Genomic DNA, 6,199 nt, shown 5'->3' with positions numbered 1-6,199 from the left:
CTATGCAAGATCAAATTTACAAAGAAGATCTGCCAGAGAACATCCATGTACACAATTCTTCCAGAGAAAACATCTATAATACCAAAATTAGTTGAAAAGCATGATATGGGACTTTCAAATTTGAAAACCAATTGAGAAGCATGGGATCAGACTTCCAAGATTTTATATAATGATTATCTGAACAGAGGTTCTCGCAAGACGGGCTTAAATGTCCAAGGATGAAATGATATGAGAAAAGCTTTGCCAGAAATTGAAAATAATCTATGTTACCCTTATCCACACAACCGAATCTCTTTTGTTGTCCCTTTGGAAACCTACACAAGGCACCCTACAACCCATGGTTTCCTACAGAAAGAGCTCCAAACTTTGTTCAAGGGTTAACCCCCTTTTCTCCACCTGCGCTATACTCTATACACCTGCAACTTGAAGAGAATGCCCTACAATAGGCCTCTCAACCCTCAAACAGTCCTCCATGCAATGTTGCACCTACGGCCCTAAAACCTTACCTCAAACCTGTTATCACATATAGATTTTTGTTAAAAATTATTTATATGGGAAATTTTTGTTTTGGTGTTTAAGGTTGCAATTGCTCTCAGGATTTTATACAGGATTATTATTATGATGGTTTGCAAATCTCCAATTATCTCCCAAGTATACTAGTTCTCGGCCACACTCCAAATCACAACATAGATCATCAAAGAGACCACCGATTCTTTCCACCTCTCATGGTTTTGTTTGTCCTGTTAATTGCAACCCAATCAAAATATTGTGTTGGGTGGGCTCTGTCATTTCCACAATTTTGGGCTTCTGAACCAGATTCGAGGTGTTACAAAGAAATTATATGGGGAAAGAAATATTTTATCTGGATTCAAAGGAAATAGGAGGCTAAATCCAGGCAGTACATAGTATTGAGCAACATTCCACTTCTTCAAATTGGGATAATTTTGTTTTAGGGAACTATTCATGCACTTTAGATCCTATACTGGTGCCATTGAATGACCATTGTACTCTAGGTTTACAAGGAATGATTAAACATGAGGTTCGATGGTGGGCTGGTTTGCTATAGGGTGCAAATGTTGCATATGGAAGAACTATCCATATTGATTCTCAACATGAGATATATGTTGCCAAGAGTTACAATGCAAGGCAGTTGGCTACAAGAGCTCCAGGCATTCCTTTGTTTGAAATTTTCGTAACAAAAGACAGTGATCAGAAATACAAGGAGAAGGTGGTCTACTTGCAACAGAATGGACAATATGCAGATGCTTCCTTTTCAGTATCACCTAAAGCTACTGAAGACTCAGATACTGACACAAAGAAAAATGATGATGCAGATGTGGGAGATGAGGGATTGAGATGAGTTCTTAAATTTCTTAAAGTTGGGATGCCTGGCCTAAAATTCAAGGTGTTGAAAGTTGTGACTCCAGAACAGGCAAACACAGATATAATCTTAGGGTTTTTTGAGTAGTTAATCTAAGATGTCAATAAGAGAAGGATGATGAAACTACTGGTGAAGATAAAACTGGAGGTGATCTACATAATTATAAAGCAAATGTAAGAGGCAATAGTGATTTTATGCAACTTATTAAAATCACTGCTAGGAAAGTTTTCATTGGTACTCTTTTACAGAGTATTGCAGAAGATGCACCTCCAAGCCTTCCTGTACTTTGATTATTTTCTCATCTGTAGCAAATCATGAAAAGAACACTTTAAACACAATTAACAGGTATTGACCATCTTGGCAGAAACTATAATTTATTTTGATTTGTTCTTTTGTTAAAGTGAATTCGGAATACCTAGGCTATATAATCTCAAAATAAAGAGTCAAAGTTGATCTTAACAAAATTAAAACAATCACATAAAGAACATAACTCAAAAACATCTCTTTTATATATCGGACTCTTTTATCTCTGAATTGGAATAAAAATAAGAATATAACTTATGTTATAATGTATGTCATTTTATAGTTTCAAACATAGCTTAGCATGCTAAGTGGCTTGCCTCTCAAAGGGATGGTTGTGCTTTAAAAAAGTTGCAAAACCATGGAATTTTTTATCATTATGAGTTATGAAAATGAGCACCCAATTCTCTGCCACAATCTTTTCCTATACTAATAGGAATAGAATTGAAGAACTTGTCCAACTGAATCAGTATATTGTTAACTTCCATACCCCTAGCCATAGGTAGTTGTCTCATGTACAACATCTACAATTATGTACACTATCTAAAATTGATCTAAGCCCACAAGTTGAAACATAATATCCAATCAATATATCATGTAAATTTGTCCTGCAAAATAAAGAGTGATGCAGAAGCCTTCTAATGTCCATTCTCACCATTCACAAGACAAGCTTGCTTGTCAGTTCCATGAAGAAAGTTGGTAAACCAATCAGCCGATGACTTTACTTGAGTTATGATTCAAGATTTACTTGAGTTCTGATTCTCTATAGTGTGCATGTTTCTGAAGCAGTCTTGTTCAAGCTGGCATCCTTTGCAGGATGTGTTTTGCCATGTATATAACTGAGGCTGCCAGCATAGATGGTTTCCATTTCAATGCTTCATACTCAACCAGGCATAGTTCAAGAAGATAGAATGCCAGCTTCTCAAGCTGACATTTTATTTTATCAAATGGAAATCCTATGTTCCATGCATTTTGAGATAACAGAACTAAACCAGTATAAGACCTACCCATGGAGTTGCCACTAGAAAGCACTATCAATGTTAAGCAATACAGAGATCAACATTACCATAAAATAGAGATAGAAAGGTTAATTTGGGATATTTTGAGATGCAGAGTTCTTAATAAAAAGGAAAATCCCTGATACACTGATTCTAGTACCAAAAAAATATATTTCAGATTACCAAAGATTAAGATAATAATAAAAAAAAATTTCCGATTCCAGTAATAAACAAAATGCTGAATAAACTTCATGAAACCAAATATTTCTCAAAATTATACCTTAGATAAAGGAATTATCAACTCACGATACAACTTGATTTTGCAAAACAATATTTAGTACTCATGAAGGACATTACAAATTCAAGGGTAATGTCATTCAGTTTAACCAAAGTTCTTAATTCTAAGCAATCATGAATGGACTTTTCCAACCATATCTTAAAAAAATTGTATTTATACACTTTGATTATTTTCTCATCTGTAGCAAATCATGAAAAGAACACTTTAAACACAATTAATAGGTATTGACCATCTTGGCAGAAACCAAAATTTATTTTGATTTTTTCTTTTGTTAAAACGAAGATGGAATACCTAGGCCACATAATCTCAAAATAAAGAGTCAAAGTTGATCTTAACAAAATTAAAACAATCACATAAAGACCATAACTGAAAAACATCTCTTTTATATATCAGACTATTTTATCTCTGAATTGGAATAAAAATCAGAATATAACTTATCTGATAATGTATGTCATTTTATAGTTTCAAACATAGCTTAGCATGTTGAGTGGCTTGCCTCTCAAAGGGATGGTTGTGCTTTAAAAAAGTTGCAAAACCATGGAATTTCTTATCATTATGAGTTATAAAAATGAGCACCGAATTCTCTGCCACAATCTTTTCCTATACTGACAGGAATAGAATTGAAGAACATGTCCAACTGAATCAGTATATTGATAACTGCCATACCCCTAGCCATAGGTAGTTGTCTCATGTGCAGCATCTACAATTATGTACACTATCTAAAATTGATCTAAGCCCACAAGTTGAAACATAATATCCAATCAATATATCATGTAAATTTGTCCTACAAAATAAAGAGCGACGCAGAAGCCTTCTAACGTCCGTTCTCACCATTCACAAGACAAGTTTTCTTGTTAGTTCGATGAAGAAAGCTAGTAAACCAATGAGCTGATGACTTTACTTGAGTTCTGATTCAAGATTTACTTGAGTTCTGATTCTCTATAGTGTGCATGTTTCTACCAGTCTTGTCCAAGTTGGCATCCTTTGCAGGATGTGTTGTCCATGTATATAGTTGAGGTTGTCAGCATAGATGGTTTCCATTTCAATGCTTCATGCTCAACCAGGAATAGTTCAATAAGATAGAATGCCATCTTCTCAACTTAATCCATGGAAACAAACCCAAAAGAGCATTAAATTTATAAAGATACCATTTATGGAAGCTTACAATTAGAACAAAATAGTGCATGATGCCTCTCATGCAACACATCGAAAATACAATGCATTTCATAACATAATTGAGTCTCAATGCCATTTGAATATTCATCAAAATTTCAAGAAAAGTGGAATACCTGTTTATCAGCCTAAGCAGCCTTCAGAAACCTTTTCATGAAAACAAAGGGAGTTGGTATAGCCAAATTGAATCTTAATTTGTTGAGCATCAATTTCTCCTGAAGAAAATGAAACATACCATAAACATGAGCAAAGATAACAATTCCAAATATGAATTATTTAAACAATTAGAAATATAATGCTCGAAATATGGGAGACAAGTATGACATAATAATGTGAGAAAACAAAATCTCATCATGGAGAGAAATTCACCACGTGTTGAAACATTGTTTGAGATTGTAATCAGTTCCTTAACCTGTAAAGCCCTTAAGGAAAATGAGTTAGAATGTGAAGCCTTATTCTAGATGCCAAATCAAGGGCACAGGAAACAAGTTTTTAGTCAAAACAAATCAATACAAAATTTCATCTTAACAACAAACTTTCCCTCCTGCCATTGTTTACCACCTTGGGAACCCAAATTTCTTCATATTTGGCAGCAACTAGCATGGCAGTCAACCCCACTAGTTGAATATCCTTTCTTGTAATAGTGTACACCACAGAAAGAAATCTATTAATCAGGTTAATCATGAGAAAAAGTGTCTCATCCATTAAGTCAAATTTTAGATGCACCTATAAGTGCAAATTGTTTATGTTAGAAAATTATCAACAGAAAGGTACAAAAAAAATTATTATTACAGAAACAGATAGATATCGATATGTATTAATCAAGTACATCAATCAGCCAGTCAATAAGTATTTCCCTCATCTTCTGGTTGATATCAACTTGGCTTGACATGTAGTTTGATGAGAGATTGTTGCATGCCTGCAATACAACAAACACAACAGACCAAAATAGAAACAAATTAGACATACAATTATTTATTCAGAGTTGAATCTAAACTATAGACATGGATCAAGGCTCACATCAATGCTTGACCTAATGTCCTCATTCATAAATTATAACCTTCCATGATGCTTAAGTGGGCACTTTAATTCTCCAGTGGAGATATTCATGTATGGCACAGACACACGCTACTTACATGTAATCATTGCATACTATATGCAGTGAAAATTTAGTGTCTAATTAAATTGTTTAAATGAAGTGTATTCTTCCAAGACAAGATGTTGTTATTTCGAATAGAATAAAAACAGTTTGCAAGGCTCCCATGACAAAAGGGACGTACCTTGGTATACCAATAGAAATGGTAAATGTCTTAAACATATTCAGCTACAGCAAGTTGATTTCCAATATCTGCTTTGTCAATGTTGGGCAAGTCCCCTTCCTCTTCCATGACATCCCGCTCAATGGCTCCAGATGCAAGTTGTTTAATAGAAACCATTGGATGCAATTGGAGCTATGGATTAGATAAACCCTTCACTTGCTTTTGCAAAAGAACAGAGTAAAAATCTGTGAATAAAAAGCACCATCTACACATGCTAAAATAAGAGCAGTGGACCAAATGCTCCTAACCTCACTTCTGGTAGTTAGTGTTGATGTAAAAGCTTGTGGAAGCCTTGTCTTCCTTTTTGATGCATCAGTCATTGGCATTCTTCTTGAGACACCTTTAGCTACAGGTGGGCAGAACCTAGACTTGGATGCATTTGAAGCAAATTTTCCTGAGATGTCAACATTTGAAGGCCTTGGTGGTCTCCCTAAAGCTGAAGTACATTTTCTAGAGAGGCCAGTAGTAGAAGGCCTCCCTGAAGCTGAAGCGTGTTTACCTGAGAGGCCAGTAGTAGAAGACCTCCCTGAAGCTGAAATGTTTTTACCAGAGAGACAGTAGTAGAAGGCCTGCATTGTATCCTTGAACTCGATGGATCATTACTTGAGACCTCAACATTTGAAACCCTGGGAAGTTTTCCTGAAATTGATTCACGTGTATGTAAGGGTCCAACATTGGAAATCCCAGGTGCTTTTCCTGAACCTGCTACATGCTTGGATTTTGAAACCAA

General features: G+C 35.1%; 1 pseudogene; it reads right to left on the bottom strand.

Moving 5' to 3' along the window:
• Positions 1-2,476: 2,476 nt before the first annotated feature.
• LOC149244245 (cyclin-B2-1-like) lies at positions 2,477-5,586 on the bottom strand (annotated as a pseudogene).
• Positions 5,587-6,199: the final 613 nt, after the last annotated feature.

Source organism: Pinus tabuliformis, chromosome 8, assembly GCF_031772625.1.
Source record: "Pinus tabuliformis cultivar Carrire ecotype Pingquan chromosome 8, CPIR1, whole genome shotgun sequence".
NCBI classification, from domain to species: Eukaryota; Viridiplantae; Streptophyta; class Pinopsida; order Pinales; family Pinaceae; genus Pinus; species Pinus tabuliformis.
This window is presented reverse-complemented; position numbering and strand designations above follow the sequence as displayed.